Genomic DNA, 6,357 nt, shown 5'->3' on the forward strand with positions numbered 1-6,357 from the left:
TTTCAGTCTGTAATGGTTTGTTTTACTTCTGGATGTGTAAGTGTATATGTACCAGTTGATTGCTTTTATAAAAGATCGTTTTGTTGACGCCCAACTTTCTTTTCTGCTGTCACCGCGCCTCTGCCGTATTTAGTATCACGTCAAAGGCATGCTGTTACTTCAGAGGTGACTTGCCAGCGTCCTTTGGAACTCGGGATGGTTCTTTGATGAGATATGTAAGAAAGAAAGAAAGAAAAATACACCAATTTAAACTGAGGTTAGGACAAACGGGTGATAGAACGACGTAGCGGAGTGCATTGGGTTGTGTAGTTTTCCTATCGCTATCTGCGTTAACTGTGCCTTGCACGAGCTTGCTACTCGCACTACGTCATAACATGGTGAAAAACACTGGGTGAAAAGGGAAAAATAAGAAACTAAATCTGATTAATTGGCATCTAACTATATATGTACCTATATGTCAATAACTGGTAATGTAATAAACTTGGTATTTTTAAATTGATAAACTAGATCAAAAAAGTTGTTAAGTAACGATATTACGTACCAATATGACAATAACTAGTAATGCAATAAATTTCGTATTTTGAGGTTTTCGGAAAGTGATCCAAGTCGGGGATTTTTTTTTCAATTTTACGCTACGATTCACCCTTGCAAAATCTCTAACCTAGATATTTGCCAACTATGTTACTTAACTTGAGAACGTATAAGGATATTGTTAGTTTTCCATGCAGTATCTACGCTGTGGATGTGAAGTAAAACTAGGAATGGTTGACGAAGTAAAGTAAAGCAAAGTAAAGTAAAGTAAAGTAAAAGGTTCTACATGTATCTCCCTTCTCTCCTCTACCACAGGATAATCATCTACAGAGGGAGATACATGCTTACTGGTTAATTTTATTTTTAATTCAATTTAAAAACACATTTTTCGCAATTGCACTTTTCAATTCTGTGACGTGGCAGATTTAAAATATTTATGTAAAGACAGGCGTTGGTTTAGTTTTACATGGAGTTGTAACTTGATGTGATTCGTGCATCCGCTAGGAAAGTATTAGATCCTGAGACTGTGTTTAGTACCTTCAATCCCGACTTATTATAATCCGTAAATCAGTAGGCTACCATACTAAATCCTGTTATATCAGATCAAAAAGTGGACGGTGACCAAGAATATCGCGCCTCTGTCGTCCTCAAATCATGGATCAGCGAACTTGTCATTGAGGATAGTAACCTGTTGTTGGACTTATTACTTTGGGCGCTGTCATTTGTGTTTATGAGTCAACACACCGAATTAGTGATTTTATTATATATAAGTAATAAACTGCTATAATATCTGTTATTGCCTTAAAAACAGTTAATGCTGCAATGATGAGCCCGGAGGGGGGTGGGGGGGGGGAGGTCATAGACGTTTCGTGCTCCTCTTAAATAATTAAATTTATTATTGAATTTATAATTTACACCCCTCTTACTTCACTGCATAGAAAAATTATGTATCCGTTAGTCATGTGATCAACTCAAGATGTCACGTGGTGTATAACCAGTGATAATCATTATACATTGCGAAAGGCCATTGTGGAAAGAGCCAACCTGTTGTGTGATAAGGGGATTAAAGACGAGGTTCACTTTTCAGTTAGTTGTCCTCATTTTACTAATGAACGCGGTGAATTTTTTAATATTGCCAGACGTTTAATAACAATTTTGATTTCTTAAATGATAACGACAAGTTCTTATTTTTGTAGTGATTATATGGTAAATTTAGACCCCATTCCCATAGATTTTAGATCAATCTATCCCTGTGGGGAGTCTCGCTAGATTAATGTCAGCTAAGCCGGCTTAAGCGTCTGTCCCGCCTACTAAAAGCTGTAAGGGGGTAATTAACTATGGTGCGCGTTCGGCTGACTGCAATTTAGCGTGAACCCCCAGGGACTTAGGTCGATCTAAATCCAAATCTCTTGATCGATCTATATCTCTGGAAATGCACCCTTAGTTACCGAAACCTGCTGCCGATTTCTACAATTAAAAACTTTTATTTAAAAGTAACGTTTTCATGTGTATTTTAAGCCATATACAGCTTCTCATAGTATTACATAGAACTACCATGTTTTATCGTACTTAATTTGTATTTCTTTTTTATGGGTGAGACTTAAATAAAATGACTTGATCTTGATCATGTTAATCCAAGTACCAGTACGGAAATAAATTGAATAGAATATGCACAAGTGGCAGCCTATATACTAAAAAATAAACCACCGCTATGTGGGTAAGTGGCTAGACGAGTTTTTCTGTGTGCGAAGGGCGGAGTTGTAGACAGAACTCTCCACCTCTCACGTTCATATGTCCCTAATGAACTTCATGTGTTCCACTGCTGTCTCGGTAAAGACGTTCTATCTTTACTGCTGGCATGTGCGGTTATATCTCTGTTATGAAATACATCTTACTAAGGGCTCGTTTCCAATTAAATTATCGTTCTATGTAACTCAACTCAACTCTGCGGGACTTTCCAACGTACTCGTATAATCTTCAGCTTTTCTGTATTCTCCTCAACACCAGGAGGAGGCGTGTTAGCCTGATTGCATTCAGCGAGAATCCCCGCGGAGTTAGATCGATCTACGTGGAACGATAGTATCATTGGGAATGCGCCCTTAGTCTGGACATTAGTGGTACTAAAGCGTGCGAATTCGTCATCAGTAATTATTTTTGTAGTTATTTAGTTGTTTGTTTTTATCTTTGTCTGCGTGATTTCAATGGAATTTGTGTCACGCCTTAAAATTATGCATGAAAACGCGCCCGACATGCTTCACGAATTTTGACTCACGTATAAAGATAGCTGTACTAACAACTCCGAGATATTATTAGAAAATCTTCAGAACGTCAGCCCGTGGTACTTCATGTATAATTTTAACGCTACCATGCATTTATTTACGATAATAACGATAATCTAATAATAGCATTCATTATGTCTCATATAGCGCATTCCATGATTTATTTTAATGCACTTTACAGGTATTGATATAAAATTCTAAAAAATACAATAATAAAATGAAAGAAACTTAGTTAAAAGTTTAAAGAAATTAATCATAAAAATCTTTTTGAAAGATGAGTTTTTTTTAGATACTTTAAAATCCTCATCACTTTCATCTCTTATATAAAAAGGAAGTTTGTGCTATAATTTTGGGGCATAAACAGCAAAAGCCTGGTCTCCATAAAATTGTTTACACTGTCTCACTATTTTAGTTTCAAATTGTTGTAAAAAGAGCTTTTCGTTTCCCTGTGTTTTTTAAACAGATGAATAAGATCTGCAATGTAACTTGATGTGTTTTTTAAGCATTTAAAACAATACACAAGACTTAAAATAAAATAAAATTAATCGCCGGATTGGTAGCCGATGTAGATCTTTTAAGAGTAGTTTGTTTTTCATCTTTTAAACCAGTCTAACTGCTGAATTTTAATTATTTGGACTTTCTAAACTTTACTTTCACTTGGACAAGTTTTGGTTGTTGCCACGAGAAGTAAATTACGGATCACCCCTACTCTCAATAGTAAAAGAGATGCAGACTAACAGATATTATTAATATGCTTTTCAAATTTTCCAGATGTATCAGAATTCACAAATCTCTCACAATGTCAGATGCTACCACAGACACATGCAAATGCGAACATTAGTTGTTGCAAAGTCAAAGGAAAAACAGATAATATCAGTTTTACTGTCAGATAGAGCAAGCTTGTAGGATAGCATCCCCACCCAGACCTCGTCAATTTTCTCAAAGGCTGACACCGCAGAGTAATCACACTATGTCCACGTGCAATAATAATAATAATAATGGAAAAAATAGCGAAAATAGGAAACATGGACATATACACCGCTGTTGCTTCTTGCATTTTTTAATTTTGAAAAAAAAAATGAAAATCAAAAAACGTAATTAATTTCAACGACATAAATCCATTTTTGTCCATTTACTATTAGATACACGGACCTCGTGCTTTTTGATAGCGTCTAGGAGTTTTTTCAACTTTTGTTTGACAGAAAGCCATAACAACATCTCTCCATTTGTCTGGTGTAAAAGCATTTCATGATTGTTATTAGTGCAGCACGTGGAAGTTGTGTTTAATGGTCGTCTGCGTTCACCGATTGGCAGCATCGGTTGCATGAAATTTCTCATCGGCGTCTAATCTGTTTTTCTTTTCTTTCTATTTCCGCCCGGGTCCTAAATGCAAGGACAACACACAAAGACGAGGTTGATTTATTTCAACATATTTAACTCCGGGGTTTTTAATGCTTTGGAATAAACGCCCCGTCATACTTAAACGCTGACAGATTTTTTGTCCCAAAATGAGTATTTGCAACGAATATATCATGTTCTGTGTTGTATAAATTTGATTTTTATGGCCACGAAAAAGTCGGGAGCTTCCTGGCCTCATGACACAAATATATTTATTACGTGCTTTCGGATATATATCATCATCATTTATAAAGTTATCGTCCGCGTAAATTGTATGCATATTTGTTAACATCAAACATTATTTTCCAACTTGCTTTGACGCCTGATTAGACTAAAGACGCAGGTCAGCTCAATGCCCCTTAAACATGTAGTAAAGCGTCTGGGTCCTTATTTTTGACAGACTCCTGTTTTTTTTTTTAACCCCCAGGTCTGGTCGGCACCGCATTGAATTACGCTGGCGAATAATCATGCAATTAAGTACATGTCTTTATTTTAAACTTTTTGAACATTCACTCAAAAGAGCAAGATGCAGGTTTACTTAAAAGATCGGGCCAGAAAAAAAAAAAGAATTTCACTTGTAAGCAGTCCATGGGTTCATAAGAAACTTTGGTTATGCCTTGCTGAAATTTCCAATGCTAAACACCAAAAATGTCTGTTTACCAATTTGCCAAATTCTCCTGCAGAGAGGAAGTAAGTTTCGCATGCCCTCTGATACCACTGCACTTATGAACAGTCGATTCAGCAATTTCGTAACAGACTGTTGGCGACCCCTGTGGGCAGAGAGTAACTCCCCGCCAGAAACGATTCTTAGGGACCAATTAACAGATTAATACGCCTCCTCGCTTCCAACATACTCGTACAGCTCTGTTGTTTTCTAGCCAGCACCAGGAGGAGACGTGTTAATCCGTTAATCTGATTGCATTCAACGAGAATCCGGTTGAGTTCTTGCGCACTAACTATTGCGACCTGACACATTCTGAACGGGCCATTACGCACTTGGTCCGCCTCTCCTTTGCGCAACGCTTTCTTCACACCCTTTCTCCTTATTAACATCCAGATCATAATACGCTTAAGTTAAAATACCTGTGTTTTCTAAAACATAAGGATAATGGTTTTTATCTGATCGTGAATATTGATAGGTAAATAAAAATGACCTCGGGTTAATCTGGGAGAAAAGCAGGTTAACCGAAGAAGAGGAAGTCGTAAATAATGAGTGCGCACTTTTTCTGCGTAACAGGACCTAGAAGTTATAAAAGATAAACGGTAGTTTGGATCATTCTGCAAAATCACACCGTCATTTCCGAAAACCTCTCCCTTTTTTTAAAAATCGTGTTTGCTTTGTCTTCGGGTTCCGTTATTTGACACGCTGTATCCAAGGCGTAACCCGTCACGACCACGAGCACTTTACGAGAAGGCTGCTAGGAAACGGGCGGGGCTTGCTAGGCCTAGGGTGTAACGTTTACAGTCCACCTAGTAAACTTGCGTGCAAACGTTTACTCTCCAATATAACTGACATTTATTGTATATGTCTTGTACGCTTCGCCAGTAAGTGTAGCACCTCATCGCGGTCACAGAACCGCCTTGTGCTTTTTTTCCTTATTGCCCAGCCGCTTGCGGTTAACTACACAATGAAGTTACAAGTAAGATAATGACTAGCCTGTATGTGCGACAATGCATAGAACAAAATGAAAAAAATGATTCACGCTGAGTGGACATAATGAAGCGTATCCCTTCCTCGTATTCTATAATTATTATTTTCATGGAATACTTTTGATGTGTTTTTTAATTCTTGAATGCACAATTGGCGGGAAGCGAGACGTGCATCGTTAACCAAGCGTAACAAGACATACAAACCAGCTTATATAACCGAATTTAGGAATAATATTCAGGGCTTTAAGAATGCTACATGTGTATGGAAAAATGGGAATGAATATATAAAAGCTGCAACGTAAGAAGAGGACCTAAAATGACGAAAAATTGTAAAGAAAATTAAATGATTTATCATGCTGTGTAATTATCATATGATTAATCACGCTGTCAAAGTGAGATAAAACAATAATAAGAAACAGGAATTTCAGATAAATAGCCGTGTGCGGGGGAGGTGGGCCAACCCAAGAGGACAATTATTCGTGGACAATTAGTTTTTGGG

The sequence above is a fragment of the Lingula anatina genome, chromosome 7 (genome assembly GCF_051362555.1).
Source record: "Lingula anatina isolate TDL-2025a chromosome 7, LinAna3.0, whole genome shotgun sequence".
In the NCBI taxonomy this organism is placed as follows: Eukaryota; Metazoa; Brachiopoda; class Lingulata; order Lingulida; family Lingulidae; genus Lingula; species Lingula anatina.